Raw genomic sequence first — 20,020 nt, 5'->3', positions numbered from 1 at the left:
CACATCCAACTCATCAAGGTTCATGGTTCTTACATTCCAGGTTCCTATGCAATATTTTTCTTTACAACATTGGACTTTCCTTTCGCTTCCAGGGATATCCGCAATTGAGCGACCTTTCGGCTTTGGCCCAGCCTCTTCATCAGCTCTGGATCTACTTGTACTTGTCCTCCGCTCTTCCTCAGTAGCATGTTGGACGCCTTCCGACCTGAGGGGCTCATCTTCCAGCATAACTTTTATATGCCTGTTGTCTTTGTCCATGGAGTTTTCTTGGCAGAGATACTGGAGTGGCTTGCCGGTTCCTGCTCCAGGTGTAGCACCTTCTGTTTGTGGTTAACGCTTAGCTGGAATGAAATATTCAACGCAGCAATAGAGAAATTAAAATAATAATTTATTTGTCAGACAAATAAATGAGAGGCACAGTGGTATATGGTTACCAAGCTCTGGCCTGGCCTCCTGCCATTCTGGCCAGCACTTATATTCCCTTAATCCAGCCCCCTTGCTCCTCCTGTGGCTGCCTCTGTCCAATCAGCCTGGTTAAAATTCCTATTGGTTGTTTGCTAGAACCAATCACAAAAGATACACCCACTTCCTTCTGTCCTTATATGGAACACAAAGAGCTATATATTGTTACATCTATAAATGACAAATAAGTAGTAATATATCTTACATGTGTCTCAACAAGGAATCTTAATTACCAGCTCACCTCTTGCCCTCCTTGCCCTATTGCCTTCTAAAACAAATGGTTAATCTTAATTTTTTATCTTAAACATATGTCAAGGATCTTGAGTTCACATCAACATTGAAAGATCTCCTTCATTTGAAGGTTTCTAAACAAATGCCTGACAACTATATATCAGGAGTGCTCGATGGCGTCTCCTGTCTGGCAGGGGGGCTAGGCTGGTGGCTGACTTAATTTCAGGATAAATACAACTCTTACAACTATATGAAATAAGAATCTAGCATTTCTTAAATCCTTTGCATAATTACATTTAAGCCAATATATTTAATACATAACATAGGTAGCCTTTTAAAAGGAATAAGGCCTTTGTAAAGTAAAAAAGGAACTCAGTAAAAAACAGCTTCAAAAGAAGCCTCTTCAATTTACACCCCCCCCCCTCAGCCAGCTGCTTTTCCCATTAGCTCTTCCCAACATTTATTGCCCTTTAACTCTCTCAGTTTAAGAAAGAAACAGCTTTAGAAAAGACTTCCCAAAAATGCTCTCTTTCTGCCAGCTAGATGCTTCTCCATTGCTCTTGGCCTTTTTAACCTTAGGAAAATACGGCTCAAGTTTTAATGGGAGGCTTATGGTGTTATTTTACTATTTGCCCATTCCTAATTATGTTTATCTCTGCTTTTTATCTTCTGTAATATGTAGGGTCAGTGTCCTCGCTCTCAGCCTGAAATTCCCCCTTTTACGACTTTGAGAATTGTTTTCTGCTATAAATCAAGGGGCCCCTTGTCTAGGAGGAATTGCCAAGGCCTTTTAGGCAGCTGGTCTTTTGCCTGGCATGAAACATTTGAAAATCTTTAAGCTCTTTTTAATATACAGGCCCTGATTGAAATATATATAAGCTTTGATAAAATGCAGGCTTATGATTAGATGCCTCACAGGTGGATCACGTTTGGTCAAAACTCTCCACTATGACCTGTCAATCTTGGGTGGCCCTGCACGGCATAGCTCATAGCTTCTCTGAGTTATTCAAGGCCCTTTGCCACGGCAAGGCAGTGATCCATGGAGGGGCTTGGTGGGTTAATGGTGCCTTATTTAGCTATGATTTATTGACAGTAGTTTTAATCTATTTTTCAGATAATTATTGTCTCTTCAAGCAGCTCATATCAATGAAGAGAGTCCGTGCCACCAGAAGAAAGAAGAGAAGCTAAAGGAGGAGAGATATAGAAGTCGGCATTTTTAACCAGCACAGGTTGGCTGATTGTCCCTTACCTGAATGGCTGTTCTTTCCCTGTGACACAGTATGGGTGGAGCCACAGGGGCAGTTGTCCTGGGTGCAAAATTCTTAGGGGCACGAAATGTCAAAAGAAAAACAAAGCAAATAAAAATAAATAAATAAATGAATAAATAGTGTGTCTTCCCCCTCACACAGAAAATCTCCTAATGTTTGCATGGGCAGACTGAGGAGCCTAGGCTTTCAAAAGATACCTACTCCTGAGCAATCCTTCATCCTGCTCTCTGCTGTGCCCAATGTTCACAGGGTGCTGTGGCTGCCACTCAGGTAGGTCACCAAGCTGCTGCCCCTTCATTCCAGCCCATTGGTGGGCGGTGCCGAGGATACTTGCCTTGCCCCGGGCTCTGGCAACCCATGCTACATCACTGTCCTTTCCCCCTTTACTTTCCTCTGCATCCCCAGGATGACTGGCACTTGGAGCAGAGTGTTCTTTCCATCAGGGAGCAGTGAAGTGAGCTCCTTGCAGCTGCTCCTTCTTTGGCTGACTGATGGGGCCAAGGTGACCTTCACTTTGCTTTGCAGTTCTTCCTGGGAGGCAGCTTCCTCATGGCCCCTGCTCCTCTGGCCAGCGGCGGAGTCCATCATGGATGCCCATCTGCCACGGATGCTTCAGTTGAGATTCCTGTATTGCAGAGGGTTGGACTAGATAACTATCGGAGTCCCTTCCAATTCTACAATTCTATCATTCTATGATTCTATGTGCTGCCTTTCAACCCAAGGAAACCTTACCTTGAGATAAGCATTAGAACCCCTGGAGCAAGACTTCCTGTTTCCGGTGGTGGGAAATGGCGAACTCCCACATGACTGGAGTCCAGCCCTTCCAATAATTCAGGGCTGATATGGGGTAATTAGCCCTGGCAGCCTCCCCAGGGCAGGGGAGGACTGTCTCGATGACCCGCGGTTTGCCCCAGATTGCTGATGTGGCAGACAGCAGGGGCACTCGGTCACGGAGCAAGGGACAGACTAACACTCCTGCAATGCCACCCCATAGCAGGCCGCATCTGTTTGGGAAAATATAAAGATTTGAAAAACAAACAGACATGCTCTGAACTGACGAAGCCGGGTGGGGGGAGGGAACCCTGCAGTATGTACAGTCTCTGGTGTAAAAGATCGAGCTTCAAAGAGCTCCTCATCATGATGTTTGGAATCTGGAGGGGATTGGTATGTTTTTTCTTTTTCCTCAAACATTAACAATTCATTTTTCATGCCAAGCCTCATTAAGAACCTAAATTGCTATTTAAAAAGCGAGCACAGATGGACTTTAATATATAATAGGGACTTATTTGCAGCCGCTTTTCTTTTAAGATTTGAAATGCCTGTTGAAGAAGAAAACAAAGAACAAAATGGCGCCTACTACGCAGTTATGGAATATCTGAAATACCACCCTGATTAAGAGAAACAGGAGCTAACCGATGGCTGGTTACAAAGATTGGAGACAATATTTAATATGCAACTGTTTGCAAAAACAGGGCCCGGAGGGGGGACTCGGTGGATTCCAAAGGCTAACTGATCGTCATGTTTGATATATGGCTACATAGTCAGTTGTGGATTCTAAAGATACACTACTGGTTAAAACTTATTTTTTCCCCGGCCGGTTTGGCTCCTTTAACACACTTAGACACCTTTCATTCTACCTGGAAAGCTTCCCTGTTTGAAAAGATAAGAAGCTTGGGATTCTCCCCACAGATCTTGATAGCGGCAGGATATGAGAGAGCCAGAAGTCAAGTGCTTCAACGCATTAGGGACATAGAGCTGCAATGTCATATGGGCAAAATGGATAAACATGCCACAATTAGAGACTTTGGGAGAGGGTTTTCACCCGCAAATTATCTGGCTGATTTACAAATACCTAAGTACAGACACTCCTTTACCCTGGCCAGATTTAACGTTCTGCCCTCTGCCCTGTTGCTAGGCAGATATGAGGGCAAACCATATGAGTCACGTGTTTGCCCATGTGGCTCATCGGAAGTGGAAACAAGTCTGCATGAATTGCTGCACTGTAGTTACTACGAAGATCTACGCCTGACCTTTATTGCCCCAGTTCTACAAAAGCTTAAAAATGAACCAGAACTCCAACGTATGAGAGCCTTGGTAGAAGACAGAGTTCCTGAAATTACGATCAATGTTGCCAAATTCTGTGTAGCCGCTATTAGGCGCAGGAAACAAGAGCTTTCCAATGTCAATATGCAGGCGAAGGCAAATACTTAATTTTATTTATGCTGTCTAATTTTAATTTTTTTAATGAATATTTATTAGCATTTTCAATAACAGACATAACAAAAATAAACAAAAAAGTAACAAAAATACAAAAAGAAAACCTTAAAAGAACAATTAAAAAACATATGAAGTTTCAAATGCTTATTTTCATATAACTTCTTTCTCAGACCTCCTCACACCTCCCCTTCTTGTATTCCAATTCAATTTTTATTCCAGCAAATTCTTATTACTTATTTCTCAATCTTCAATTAATCATTTTTACATATTATAGTATTACCTTTCCTCTTTCTTCCATTTCCTTAAATTATTTTTGCAATTCTTATTTTCATTTTAATTTGACCATTCTGAAAACCAATTTTCATTTATATAAACTTAAACATAAATACCTATACGTCATTTCTTATACTTAAGCATATTTCTTAAAGTCGGCCAATTTCCCTTCCACGGCTTTCCCAACTTCTATTCAAATAATCAACACATTTAAAGAAAGTAGTTTATAATTATATACCCTTTGGATAACCAAACTCCACCCCCCCCTTTCCCGGTTTTGGTCCCCAATTGTTCATCATTTGCTGTTTAGCCTGGAGATCTCACATCCGAGGCTCTCAAATCACCCTCAGTTCCTCTCTGTCGGCCTCTTTGACAGTCCTTGATGTTAGGCCCCAGGGCTCGGAGGGGCTCCATCCCCTCAGGGTCCATGTTTTTTCCAACTAATCCTCCATATTTAAAATTAACGCTTGTGGGGTATTCCAGACCTAATTTCATCTTCCTCTCAAGTCCAAAAGTTCCCCATGTTCCAACATCCCCCTTGGTCAGATCTGTGATCCTTAGGTCTTCGTTTTCCATCTCAAGCCAGACTTTCCATCTCAAATTTTTATTCTCCTTTGTTGCCTTCCTGTCAGGCCCCGAATTATAGCTCTCCTTTGACATTTGCAAGATTAGAACTCCTCCCTCCTTTTCTTCAAAAACAGCATGTGTCTCTTTCTCCATATTCTCATGGCTCTCCGCTTTCTCTGATTGTTCAGTTGTGTAGATTTCTTGCTTCCACTCCTTATCAGTTTCAGCAATGTTATTTACTGCCAAGACCAAAGTGTTCACACTTGTAGTCAAAACATCAGTCTGGTTTTGTAATTTTCCCAGGAGAGCAAGTATTCTATTAAGTTCAGTTTGATTTTTCTTTCCTTCAGCCATTCTTGTAATATCCCTACCCCCCACAAGGGGGATTTTAGTATTTTACTGTCTTTCAGTTCAAACCCAGTAAACAAGTTAGTTTGTATCAACTCTCTCTTATTTTCAAAAAGTTGCAACAAATATAGCCAACAGAGGCGACAAAAAACAAAGTTCCCTTTTTCCTTTCCTTTGACAGCTAGTTTGACAGCTGTCAAACTCTTCAGTATTTCATCAACAGGCTCTTCTTGTGGGGTACCCCCGGGTTCGGGGGTGTGTGTGAAACTTTAACTCCCAAAGTTACTTTTATCCTCCAGTAAAATTCTTGTAGTGTCAAATCGTGAAGGTTCAAAGCTTTTAAAAAGAAAAGAAGATTCTCTCGACCTTAGATAGCAAGCTCTTTGCTTTAAAATATCTACAAAGAGGGGGGGCGGACTTCCTTTTTAACCCTTCCCCGCTCGTTCCTAATTCATCAAAATTTTCTTTAAATTCCGAATTCCATATTTACTCACGTGTTCTTATTTTTAGTCCAAATGTTCCAAGGAAAAAGTCAGCGCTTCTCCGACAATGGCACGCGGCTTCGCTCCGCAGAAGTAGCAGTCTGCTCACAGCACCACGCCGTACCCCGTCCCCGTTCCGTAGCCTTTAAAAAGGCTCCTTCGCAGTTTGGGGGGGCGCAAATGGTGCCCGCCGAGTCACCACGCTCACAGGAATCTGCGCCTGTGATTTTTAAGGGTCCCCGCGTCGCCGCCGCGGACAAGACCCGATCCTGCGGAGCCGATTCCCTCCGGAGCTCGGAGGGAATCCGCCATTAGTCGATGGCGCTAACCCGGAAGTCCTCCTAATTTTAAATTGCTGTTATGGCCTAATTTGTATTGAAATTGTCCTTTGTTTTTTCCGGTGTTATGCTTCGCTGACTAGCTGTACGAGTTAATCTGGTCTGTGACTGTTTAATAAAATTTGATTTGATTTGATTTGGCTACATAGCAAGCATTTTGCTTAAGAATAAATCAACAAGGATTCTTTGAAGGAGGTTTTTTCGGTTTCTCTGATAACAGCTGGATGGGAAATACTAACAATTTGGGAGTTGCCAAAGTAATAATATTTAAAGTGCTTGACAGAAGCCTGGAATGGAGGCAATTAAATGAAGTGGCACGATCAAAAAACTAAAACAGTTGATAGAGTACAACACACTGGCAAATCTGCACTCCATGGAAAAAGCATCCGTCTTCTGACATGATAGAGGGTCACAGAGTCAGAGACAAACGTGGAGGATAAAATCATGATACGGAATTATGAAAACTGTTGGGTGTAGTGAAGGGTTAACCTTCTGTATCTCTTTTTTTTAATAATAATTTTTTATTAATTTTCAACCAGTTATACATTTTAACCCGAATACAACAAATTATGTCTGTTTTGAACTTCCTTCAGCGTCTCTGAGAGTCATCCATTTTTGTATCTTTAATACGCATTCCCTTTTTTTATATTGCCATTATTTCTCCTTAATCCCATTATTTTTAATAAACAATACTTATTTAATTTTTTACAGTGCCTCTTGAAATCCCACTAACGTTGTATTTGTAACACATATATTTTTCAGATAGTCCACCAATTTTCCCCAGTCCTCGATGAACTTTTGGTCTTTAGTATATCTGATTTTTCCAGTTAATTTGTCCAGTTCTGCATAGTCTATCAGTTTTAGTCTCCATTCTTCTATCGTCGGTATCTCCTCTTGTTTCCACTTCTGGGCCAACAGGATTCTGGCTGCCGTTACAGCATATTGGAAAAGTTTAAAGTCCTTTCTTCTTATGTCCTTTCCTATCATCCCTAAAAGAAAAGCTTCTGGTTTTTTCACAAAAGTATATCTTAACATTTTTTTCATCTCATTGTATATCATTTCCCAGAAACTTTTTACTTTTTTACATTCCCACCACTGATGAAAGAACGTCCCTTCTTTATCTTTACATTTCCAACATTTGTTATCAACCTTATACATCTTTGCTAATTTTACAGGGGTCATATACCATCTGTAAAACATTTTCATTACATTCTCTTTCAGCAGCGTACATGCCGTGAATTTTATATTCTCTTTCCACAATTTTTCCCATTCGTCAAATTGAATATTATACCCAAAATCCTTTGCCCACTGTATCATTACCGATTTAACCTCTTCATCCTTAGTATGCCACTCCAGCAATATTTTATACATTTTTGACAGAATTTTATATTCATTGTTTATTATGTCTTTTTGGAAAGTTGATTCCTTTTCTACATAACCTTTTCCCTTCAAATCTTTTTTAATTATTTCATTTACCTGACGATAATGCAGCCAATCATATATATGCTCTTTGACTTGTTCGTATGGCTTCAATCTCCATTTCCCTCCTTCTTTAGTCACCAATTCACTGTATGTACCCCATTTTTTCCTCATATTAATTTTCTTAACACTCATTACCTCCAACGGGGACAGCCAGTGTGGGACTTTTTAACCTTCTGTATCTCATGCTTGAGGGGGGAAGGGCTTACAAGGGAAGTGTGATGGCCTGGGATTCCGAGTCTGAGAGCGATCCGGAGGAACCCCAGCCGGCACAGGAGTCCCCGCCTCCAGGGCCGGCTGAACTGGGGCAAGGCCTAGTTGCTGAGGAAACTCAAGAGCAGGCACCAGGTGAAATCATTCAGGCCCCAGAGGTGCTGGAAGACTCAGTGGCTACAGGTGAGCCTCCTCCAGGACCCAGTAACCCTTCGGCCTCTCCTGATCTGCAGAGGCTTAGGGCAGAGAGGCGAAGGGAACTGGTGTCTCCCAGGAGGAGTGCTCGCCTTAAGGCCAAGAGAGGCGGGGCTTCTGGGGGCCGGGACCGCCCCCGGCCTTAGAAGAAGATAAAGGTCAGGCAGCCCGGTCTCAGGTTGCGGGAGCAACGTTGTTGTGAAGTATCTGCTTTACCCAGTCCTTGTTTGGCACTCCCAGTGTGCCTATTCCTCGCCTGGATTCCTGCTTCTGCCTTACCAGTGTTCCTGCTTCCCCGCCTGGATTCCTGCTTCTGCCTTACCAGTGTTCCTGCTTCCCCGCCTGGATTCCTGCTTCTGCCTTACCAGTGTTCCTGCTTCCCCACCTGGACTCCTGCTTCTGCCCTACCTCCGTTCCTGCTGACCTGCCCGGCTCCCTGTTGATCTTGGCCTACGGTAAAATACCTCATCCCCCCTGGGACCAGCACAGTTTGCTCCCGCCACACCCGCACTCCCTCTTTGTTGGGGTGCGTTCGGGAAGATTCAGAGGCCATGGCTGACCAAGCGGCTACATTGTTGGCAATAGCCCAGGAGAACCAGGCCTTGACGCACACCGTGCAGCAGCTCAGTAACGTGGTTGCGGCACTACAGCAGCGTTTGGACGCCCTACCGGCTCCTGGGGCCGACGCCCCGGCTTCTGGCAAGTACCCAGTGGCCTTGCCTGAGAAGTTTGATGGGGCTCCGGCCAGCTTTCCCATGTTCCTTGCCCAGGCCAAGCTGTATATTCAGGGGCGCGCCCGGAACTTCCCCGACGACCGCACCAAGGTGCATTTTTTGATTAGTTTGTTAAAGGACCAGGCGGCCAAGTGGGCGTTGCCGCTGCTCAGGCAAGACTCCCCCTTGCTGGCAGACTACGGGGGGTTTTGCAATCTGTTGGAGGCCGCGTTCGGCAACCCTTTGAAGGGGAGTCAAGCCAACCGGGCGATTCGGCGGTTGAGACAGGGCAAGTCCAAGGTGGCCGCATACACCACAGAATTCCGGCTGCTGGCACAGGACTTGACCTGGAACGACTCTGCTCTTCGGGACCAGTATCTCGAGGGGCTTTCAGATGAGATACTGGACCAGCTGGCCACAATGGAACGCCCCACCACGCTAGACGCTCTTATTCAGCGGAGTCTACAGATAGACGATCGGCTAGAGGACCGGCGTCAGGCTCGGGGCCGCCGGCACCTCCAGTTCTCGGCCCCGGGGTCCACCAGCAGCCCCACAGGCCCAGCTGAGTCATTGGAGGAACCCATGCAGCTTGGGGCAGTGCGGCCACGCCTCTCCCCCGCAGAGAAGTCGCGGCGTCGGGAGGGGAATCTATGTCTCTATTGTGGCGGAAGCGGACACTATGCACGATCCTGTCCTGAGAAACCGCCAACCCCAGTAGCTGATGGTCCTGGCTCCCTGGGGTCCCAAACAGCACAGAATGGGACCGCACCAATCGAAGTACAACACCTTATGGTTCCGGTACATCTATACCCTCCAGGAGGGCCATGGATTCTTACCCATGCCCTGGTGGATTCAGGGGCAACCCGCTCTTATATGGACGCTGCTTTTGCTGCCCAGCATCGGGTGCCACTTCGGAACAAGCCAGAACCGGTACAGGTGGAGGCAATCGACGGACGGCTACTGCGTTCGGGCGCCGTCACTCGAGAGACCCAGCCCCTGGTCCTTTGCCTCCAGCAGCACCGTGAGATGCGAACTCTGGATATTGCCTCCATGCCCCGGTTCCCCCTGGTGCTTGGGATGGACTGGCTAGAGGATCACAATGTGCAGATTGATTGGGTCAAACGGACTGTACACTTCCCAGACCCCAGTCCGTCTGCTGAGACTGAGATGCTAGCAGCTGCGCCCACTGAGGAGGCTGCTGCAACGCTCCCCGCGGAGTACCGGGACTATCACGACGTGTTCGAGGAACGGGGGGCAGACCAGCTGCCGCCGCATCGGTCCTTTGACTGCGGCATAGACCTCCAGCCCGGAGCGCCTCTACCGGTGAGTCGCTTATACTCGTTAACAGAGCCAGAGCGCGAGGCTTTGCAGGACTTCTTGCGCAAGAACCTGGAGCGGGGGTTCATTAGACCTTCTACCTCGCCCACTGCTGCGCCAGTGCTCTTTGTTAAAAAGAAATGTGGGGAGCTCCGCCTTTGCCATGATTACCGGGCCCTGAACAAGATTACCATCCCGGACCGGTACCCCTTGCCCCTTATTTCGGAGTTACTGGAGCGGGTGCAAGGGGCGCAGGTGTTCACCAAGCTAGACCTCCGGGGAGCCTACAATTTGATTCGGATCCGCGCCGGGGATGAGTGGAAGACAGCATTCGGGACCCGGTACGGACAGTTTGAATACCTGGTTATGCCCTTTGGTTTGTGCAACGCGCCTGCTGTGTTTCAACGGTACATCAACCACGTATTTCAGGACTTGCTAGACAAGTACGTGGTGGTGTACTTGGATGACATTCTGGTTTACTCTCGTGACCCGGCGTGCCACGAGGGCCATGTCCGGACCGTGTTGCAGCGCTTGCGCGAGCATCGTCTGTATGCAAAGCTCAGCAAGTGCGAGTTCCATCAGCAGTCAGTGGACTTCCTGGGTCATCGACTCTCACCAGGTGGGGTGCAGATGGATCCTGGGAAGGTGGCAGCGGTTCGAGAATGGGCGGCACCTCGGAACCGCAAGGACCTACAGCGTTTCCTGGGGTTCGCCAACTATTACCGGACCTTCATTGCGGATTATGCTCACCGCACCACCCCGTTGACCCGGCTTCTGCGCCCCAAGACGCCGTTTTCCTGGGACAAGGAGGCGGAGGAGGCATTTCAAGGGTTGAAGGCCTGTTTCCAGAGAGCGCCAATCTTGCAGCATCCGGATCCTTCTCGACCCTTCGTGGTAGAGACTGACGCCTCCAGTACGGCTCTCGGTGCCGTCTTGTCTCAGCAGCACGAACCGGAAGCGCCACTCTTACCCTGCGCCTTCTATTCCCGCCAGCTCCTTCCAGCGGAGCGTAACTATACCGTGTGGGAGCGGGAACTGCTGGCCATCAAGGTGGCCTTTGAGGTTTGGCGCCACCATCTTGAAGGAGCAAGACACCCGGTGGAGGTGAGAACCGACCACCGGAACCTGGAATACCTCCAGACCACCCGCAAGCTGAACCAAAGGCAGATCCGGTGGGCGTTGTTCTTTTCCCGGTTCCAGTTCCGGATCCGCTACATCCCTAGCTCCCAAAACCAGAAGGCGGATGCCCTGTCCCGGAAACCTGAAGACAACACAGACACGGTTCAGCAAGCAGCACCCACCACGATCCTACCACCAGCTGCATTCCTGGCCACCCAGGAGGTTGAGCCACTGCAGGCTCGGGTGCGGGAACAGCAACGGGTCGACGCTTGGGCCCAGGAACGACTCCGGGAACTGGCCGAAGGATCATGCCCTCAGTATCCAGGGCTGGTTTCGCATCAGGGTCTTCTGCTGCACCACGGGCGCCTGTACATCCCACCAGGGCCGCTGCGGGCTGAGGTTCTCCGGATGACCCATGACGCTCCAGCGGCGGGGCACTTTGGGCGGTATCGGACCACCCATCTGGTAAGCCGTGAGTTTTGGTGGCCCCGCTTGAAGGCTGACGTGGCTCGCTACGTCGCTGGTTGTGACGTCTGCAGGCGGGCCAAGGGGCCTACCGGGCGACCCCCCGGCCTTCTTCAGCCGTTGCCGGTTCCACCACGTCCTTGGCACACAGTTTCTCTGGACTTTGTAGTGGAGTTACCCCCGTCTCGTGGCTGCACCTGCCTTCTAGTTTTCTCCGACCACTTCACGAAGATGGTGCACTGTGCCCCCTGCCCATCCATACCCTCAGCTAAGGAAACCGCGCAGCTGTACCTTCAGCATGTCTTCCGCCTGCATGGCCTACCTGAGCGTGTAGTATCCGACCGCGGCGTTCAGTTCACGTCCCGGTTTTGGCGTGCTTTGCACCAGGCCCTCGGAACAGAGGTCTGTCTCTCATCTGCTTACCACCCACAGACTGATGGCCAGACAGAACGGGCGAACGCGGTACTGGAACAGTACCTCCGGTGTTACTGCAGCTACCAGCAGGACGACTGGGTCGACCACCTAGCATTGGCGGAGTTCGCTTATAACAACGCGGTGAATGCGTCCACCCAGCAGACCCCGTTCCAAGCCAGTTATGGCCTTCACCCACGGTTGTTTCCGGATGTGCTGCCGGCATCTGCGGTCCCTGCGGTGACAGAGTGGCTTCAGGAGCTCCAGTCCCAGCAACAGCTGTTGATGGAGCAGCTGCGCCAGGCCAAGGAGGCGTACAAGGTCCAGGCCGACCGCCACCGCCAGGTGGGGCCGGAACTTCACGTCGGTGACTTGGTATGGCTTTCCACTCGCCACCTCCACCCTTCTCGACCTTCGCGGAAGCTGGACGCCCGGTTCACCGGCCCGTTCCCTATTGTGGACCAGGTCTCGCCTGTGGCATTCCGTCTCCAGTTGCCAGCAAACCTGAAGGTTCACCCGGTATTCCACAGGTCCCTTCTGAGTCCGGTGGCCCCACCCGACGAGTTCCACCCAGACCGTCCCCGACCGCAGCCAGTTTTGGTGCAGGGAGAGCCAGAGTACGAGGTGGAACGCATTCTGGACTCCCGATACCGCAGGGGAAGGCTGCAGTATCTCATTGACTGGAAGGGGTATGGGCCAGAGGACCGCTCCTGGGAACCAGCGGTCAACGTCCACGCACCTGCCTGCATCCGGGAGTTTCATGCAGCGTACCCCAGCAAGCCGGGTCCGGGCCCTCAAGTGAGGGGGGGGCCTGGGAGGGGGGATGGTGTGATGGCCTGGGATTCCGAGTCTGAGAGCGATCCGGAGGAACCCCAGCCGGCACAGGAGTCCCCGCCTCCAGGGCCGGCTGAACTGGGGCAAGGCCTAGTTGCTGAGGAAACTCAAGAGCAGGCACCAGGTGAAATCATTCAGGCCCCAGAGGTGCTGGAAGACTCAGTGGCTACAGGTGAGCCTCCTCCAGGACCCAGTAACCCTTCGGCCTCTCCTGATCTGCAGAGGCTTAGGGCAGAGAGGCGAAGGGAACTGGTGTCTCCCAGGAGGAGTGCTCGCCTTAAGGCCAAGAGAGGCGGGGCTTCTGGGGGCCGGGACCGCCCCCGGCCTTAGAAGAAGATAAAGGTCAGGCAGCCCGGTCTCAGGTTGCGGGAGCAACGTCGTTGTGAAGTATCTGCTTTACCCAGTCCTTGTTTGGCACTCCCAGTGTGCCTATTCCTCGCCTGGATTCCTGCTTCTGCCTTACCAGTGTTCCTGCTTCCCCGCCTGGATTCCTGCTTCTGCCTTACCAGTGTTCCTGCTTCCCCGCCTGGATTCCTGCTTCTGCCTTACCAGTGTTCCTGCTTCCCCACCTGGACTCCTGCTTCTGCCCTACCTCCGTTCCTGCTGACCTGCCCGGCTCCCTGTTGATCTTGGCCTACGGTAAAATACCTCATCCCCCCTGGGACCAGCACAGGAAGTAAGCCAGGACTTGACGCAAACAGCTTGTTATGCTGTGAGCAGAGTGCTTTCGATTTCCACTCTGATCAGTCGCTGCACTGAGAGAAGGACGCAGAGAAAATGCAGCTACACTCTGATGGCTGTTATGGATTGTAAATACGCTATTTGTTTCCAATAAAGAGATAATAGGATAGAAGTAATGTCTGGACTTATTTACTGCCCTTTCTACACAAAGACGCTGTGCAATTCTGCTAATTGCTTTATGATGCTCTGAAGCTACACTGCGTAAACAGAAGCTGCAGAGGTCCGCAAGGGAAGCGTGGCTGGGCGCCAAACAATAAAGCAATAAATCTATCGAAGAGGTTATGGGTCAACGCGGAGAGTGTGAGAAAGGGCTTGGAAGACTTTAAAAGACTGAACGTCGGCTTGATTGACTGCCAAGGCTTCAAAGGGCGGATCGGAGGAGGCTGACAGAGAAGGAGCTTCGATGCCAAGACTTTCCAGGACGCCCGGTTGGCAGAAATGAGTGAGTACTCAAGCCACAGAAGGGAGAGGGAAAGCATGGCTCAGTCCCAGGGACATGGCTTTGGGTTTAAAATGTCGGGTCAGAAACTGAGTAGCCAAAATTGGCTAGAATGAAGTTTTGAAATGGAATTTCTGCTGGTGGGTGAGCAATTATGGGACTTGGTCCAGCCCCCACAGTCTGCAGCTGGGAAAGCAGAGGCAGAGACGGCTGCAGTGCAAAGTGATTTGGAGCAGTGTGTGTTAGAAATTTTGGCTGAAAATGTGGAAGCTTATCTAGTGCCAGTGTTACAGGGTGCAAGAAAGCCAGAGGCCGCTTGGCAAGCACTCCGGAAAGCTTGTGAAGCTGGAGTGGGAAGCAAGGGCCGAGATGTGGCTACAACAAAGAGGGAGAGCCAAGATGGCGCTGGCCAGATTGCTTGAGAGCTTATACAAAGCTGAGAGGAGCTTTGAGCCCCCACCGGGGGGGGGGCAAAGGGACTGTTGCTGCTGTGCCTGAGAGCTGTTTGGATGCTGCAACGTGTCTGTGTGAGGAGCCAGGAGAGAGGCCAAGAGTCGGGAGCCCCGTACCCATCAGAGGGGGTGCAGGCAAAGGTCCTGGAAGCCTCGTGAGTAGTGGGGGGGGTCAGTGAGCAGTGAAAGCTCAGAGAAGCCTCTTTCTCCAAAGGCTGCCAAGTGTTGTTTACGCCGTGAGCTGGAGCCTAGCCGTGCGAAGCTAAATGCAGCTAGAGGCTTCAAGGCCAGCCACCTGCAGCAAAAAAAGATAAGAGCTTCGCAGAAGTGTGGGAACGCCGAGACAAGTCCAGTCTCCATGGTAACTGAGAGAGTTGCATCTACGGAAGCTGTGAAGGTCGTGGGCAAGTCTTCCTGCCAGGGGGGAGTCTGTTGCCGTGACAACCAGAGAGGACATCTGCAGGGGCCCCAAGGAGGGGGGCAGCAAGGGGAGTGTTGCTATGGCGATGCTCCAGGAATGTCAACAACCAGACGTTCTGACTATTGTGGTGGACTCTGGAGCGACGAACACTCTCGTGCCATCTGCTGGTCTTTTAAGGAATTGCAGGACAGTAAAAACTAATAAATATGTCACGCTCGCAGATGGAAGACTTAGAGAGTCAGGGCTTTTTTACTGTTCCTTTCTTAAACATGAGGTCAAAGCTTTTGCGGTGCCAGGTTTAGCCAATTGTTTGTTAAGTGTGCATGATTTACTTGCTGATGGTTTTTGTGTGTCTTTTGCAGGTACCCAATGTGAGTTTTCCAAGAATGGGAAGCACTTGTATACAGTGCAGTCTAAAGGCAAGTTGTTTGTTGTAGATGTGCCTGTTTCTACAGAAGAGGATGACACCGAAGATGCAAAGGGGCAATGTGTGAATGTAGCGCCCCACGATGGTTGTTCGCATATTTGACACAGGCGCTTCGCACATCTGAATTGGGGGTTTATTAAGAAGGCGCCAGAACTGACACAAGGGTGCAAATTTAAAGCTTGTGACAAATTTTTAGACTGTAATGCTTGTAAGCAGGCGAAGATTGTGACATGCTCCTATCCAAAGTCAGAGAGACAGACCACGCAACCCTTTGAGTTAATTCATGCAGATTTGTGTGGACCCATGTCAGTTGAGTCACTGGGGGGATCAAAGTACTCTCTGCTTCTGGTTGATGATTTCTCGAGGTCTGCTTGGACATTTGCCCTGAAAACTAAAGGGGAGGCGGCTAAAATAATCAGGGATTGGATCACCGCTGTTGAGGTAACCTTTTCCACCAGACTGCGTGGCTATCAAAGTGACAGAGGTTCTGAATTCACTGGTTCTGCTTTACAGGATTTCTTTAGGGAGAAGGGGATTAGCCACCGATTGACCGCTCCTTACTCTCTGCAACAGAATGGGCTGGCAGAGAGAAAGAACAGGACGGTGCAGGAAGCGGTATCTTCTGTTCTGTGGGATGCAGGGCTACCCCAGAAATATTGGTCTGAGGCCTGGCGCTACGTAGTTCATACGCAGAACAGAATGTACAACTCAAGTGTAGGAAATACACCTTATTTCTTGCTGCATGGAAAGAAACCTAAGGTACACTACCTTAGTGTGTTTGGTTGTGAGGCCTGGGTTCTTATTCCAAAGGCTCTACGCAAGAAAGGTGAGCCAAGATCTAAAAGAATGATCTTTGTAGGGTATGAGCCTGGCTCAAAGGCCTGGTGGTTCGCGTACCCAAGCGGAAACCAGTCAAGGTTGGTTATCAGCAATAGTGCTGAGTTATGTGAGCAAGCTGGTTGGAAACGTCTGCACCCTAATCCAGACGTGATTCCACAGCCGTTCTATGACTCAGGTGTTGAGGAGGAAGAGGAACTTGTTGCTGGGGACCATGGTCCAGAGCAACAAGGTCCACCACAGGGACAGAGTCCAAGGCAGGGACAGTTCAGGATCCCTCAGAGGGGGGAACCTAGAACACCTCCTCAGGCAAGTGTCAAGTCTGAGCCAAAGAGTGAGCCTTCCTCACCTGCTGGACCAGCTGTAAGGCCCAAGAGGCGCAGCAGGTCAGAGGGGGAAGACACTGAAGTTGAGGATGATTTAGCTGGACCCAGTGAGGCAGCAGTGACACCAGGGTTCATACTGAGGAGATCAGCGAGGACAAGGAGGCCTCCTGATCGGTATGATGCTTCAGGCGTCTGGGTAGGTTCAGCCAGGTGTGAACCTGAATCCTTCGAGGATATTCAGAGTTTACCTCAGGAAGAAGCAGGTAAGTGGCACAGGGCAATGGACAAAGAGATGAGGTCCATGGAAGATCTAGGTGTGTTCTCATAATAATAATAATAATAATAATTTATTATTTATACCCCGCCCATCTGGCTGGGCCTCCCCAGCCACTCTGGGCGGCTTCCATAAAAACCAAAGATACAGTAAAATACCACACATTAAAAACTTCCCTGAACAGGGCTGCCTTAAGATGTCTTCTGAATGTCAGGTAGTTGTTTATCGCTTTGACATCTGCTGGAAGGGCGTTCCACAGGGTGGGCGCCACTACTGAGAAGGCCCTCTGCCTGGTTCCCTGTAGCTTTGCTTCTCGCAATGAGGGAACCGCCAGAAGGCCATCGGTGCTGGACCTCAGCATCCGGGCAGAATGATGGGGGTGGAGACGCTCCTTCAGGTATACTGGACCGAGGCCGTTTAGGGCTTTAAAGGTCAGCACCAACACTTTGAATTGTGGACTTCCGGTCGGCGCCAGCGTTAATGGCGGTCCTTGCTTCGAGCTCCGAAGCAGGACTGCTCCGTGAGTTCGGGTCTGACCCGCTACGGCGAGCGGGGGACCCCTAAAATCACAGGCGCTGAAGCCTGTGAACAAGGAGATTCGGTGGGCACCTTTGCGCCCCCCGGTATCGCGAAAGAGCCTTTTTAAAGGCTCCGGAGCGGCATCGGGTGTGAGCGCGGTGCTGAGGATCGCAACCCAGCTCACGGAGCGAAGCCGCGTCGCCATTGACGGAGAGCGCCGATTCCTTCCTGAAACTACCGATTGGAAATAACACCCGTGAGTAAGAACAGCAAATAAAGGGAACGGGACTTTAAAATTTAAGAAGATTCGGCTGAAAACGGGATAGGCAAAAATTAAGGAAGTCTGCCTCCCGGAACTGCATTATTGACTGAGCAACGAAAAGAGTAAGCTGTGCTTAAAGGGGACGCATTTATGCTTTTTAACCCTGTTAAACCTGACATCGGAAGAGGACCTCCCCCCCCAATGAGCAGGAGAGGGGGGGATGAAATTTGACTTAATTTTATCTGCTTAAAGAAAGAAGTTTTGAACGGGAAACTTTCCACTGCCGATACCTCTGGCCAGGCTGCCGGAGCAGTGAGCGCCTGAAGTGAACTGTCAAACTAGATTGAGGATACAAAGTAAGATTTATCTGAAATAAAATAACGGGACTTTAGTGGACAAAAACTGTAACATTTTAAATTGCAACAAAGTAGGGTTTTTACTTGGACTTTCGCTTTTGGAACTTTGTATGGCTATTTCTTTCCCTGTTTCTTTGTTTTCGTACTGGATACAGTGTACTCCCTCTAGAGGCTTAAAAGAGAGACTGCTGCATTGAGATAGAAACAGTGGGATTTTCCAACTGCAACTGTTCCTGTGGGAACGACCTTGAGATATGAGCGGCCCACTGGATGAAATATCAACAAGATCCAAAGCAAAACAGGCTCAGGCTCAAAAGAAAAGAGGCTCCTTGACAGGAGCAGCAGCAACACAGGAAAGAACAACAACGGTATCAATGGATTCCATGACACAGGCTCTACTCAGGATAAATGAATCTTTAGAATCACTTACTAGGCAAACTACAGAGAACTCCAAGAAACTGACTGAATTGACAACAAGATTGGATTTGAACACGACAATAATATCGACTAATACAGACTCTATAAATCGTTTAATTCAGGAAAGTACAGAGACGAGGAAAATAGCTGAAAGCGCGAGGACCACGGCCGAGGAAACCAAAGGGAAATTTGTTCCTATTGCAAAGAAGGTACATGAACATGATGAAGCCCTGGCCCTCATGGAATTGGAGAGGAAAGGCAAGAATTTGAAATTGAGACTGGTACCTGAGGAGGAGGAGGACAAGCTCGGGGAATTTCTTACAGACAAGTTCCAAGAATTTTGGAGCGAAGAGTTAGGGGAAGAGGAAGAGGATTTTACAATAACTACAGCCTTCCGGATCGGCAGAAAGCAAGGCAAGAAGCCAAGGGATTGCTTAATTACTCTCAGATCCAAGGAAGAAAGAGACAAAATATTGAATCTACACTTCCAGAGGGCATTGGTTATCAAAAATTCCCAAATACAGATCTTTAAAGATATTCCTAGATACTTTTTGGAGGTGAGAACACAATTTAAAGACTTAGTCGACCTATTGAAACAAAATAACATTCCATTCAGGTGGGAATTCCCACAAGGGTTGTCCTTCAACTTCAAAGGGAAGAAAATCAAAATAAAAACAATTCAAGACAAAGAACACTTTTTGGAGAGAAACTCTGAGGACTTTCAGAAAGGAACTGTAGAGAGGGAAACACTGGATATTACAAACCTATCGTTTGGATTGAACCCAGCACCGACTGACGAGGAACAAGAACTTGGAGCAGTGGGTGGGAAAAATACCCAATAACAAAAATGTCCCTGCAACTTCTGAGTTGGAACTGTAATGGTCTAAGCCATCCCCGAAAAAGAGATCAAGTTTTTCACATATTAAAGAAAGAACAGCTAGATATAATCTGCTTGCAAGAAACCCATATTGCCAGGATACACAGGAAACTTTTGATAAATAAGAGATTAGGACTGGAATTTGTTTCCTCAGACAAAGTTAAGAAAAGAGGGGTGGTGATTTATGCCAAGGAAAAATGGGAACCAAAAATGATCTTCAAAGATGATGAAGGAAGATACCTGGCAGTAGAAATTCAAATTCAAGGAGAAAAGATCTTAATTGTTGGAGTTTATGCACCCAATGAGGGGAAGGCAGAGTTCTTCAAGAAGTTGCATGAGACTTTAATGGACTTTATGGACTTTAAAATTATAATGATGGGAGATTTCAACGGAGTTGTCTCCACAAACATGGACAAGGCACAAAGACAAGTAATATCTAAGGACGGGAGACTACCAAAGACCTTCTTTGAACTCACTGACACCATGGACTTGATCGACATTTGGAGAACTAGGAACCCTCTGGAAAGAGAGGGAACCTTTTTCTCGGAAGCAAAAATGACCTGGACTAGAATTGATCAAATTTGGATTTCTAGCAGCCTGGCACCAAGAGTGAAAAAAACAGAAATCTGCACAAAAACCTGCTCCGACCATAACGCAGTCAAGATGGAAATGAAATTAACAACGGCTGGAACCTTCAGATGGAGAATGAATGACACCCTATTTAGAGATGAAGAAATTTA

General features: G+C 48.5%; 1 long non-coding RNA gene across 1 annotated transcript in view; it reads right to left on the bottom strand.

Moving 5' to 3' along the window:
• Positions 1-367: 367 nt before the first annotated feature.
• Positions 368-20,020, bottom strand: part of LOC309361320 — a 367,676-nt gene continuing 348,023 nt past the window's right edge. The window contains exon 2 of the long non-coding RNA XR_014164418.1: positions 368-1,258. This is a non-coding gene — a long non-coding RNA (uncharacterized lncRNA). The remainder of the gene's footprint in view (positions 1,259-20,020) is intronic.

The sequence above is a fragment of the Podarcis melisellensis genome, assembly GCF_964234715.1.
Source record: "Podarcis melisellensis genome assembly, chromosome: W".
In the NCBI taxonomy this organism is placed as follows: domain Eukaryota; kingdom Metazoa; phylum Chordata; class Lepidosauria; order Squamata; family Lacertidae; genus Podarcis; species Podarcis melisellensis.
The sequence above is the reverse complement of the archived record's forward strand: the minus strand, read 5'-3'. Positions and strand labels throughout refer to the sequence as shown.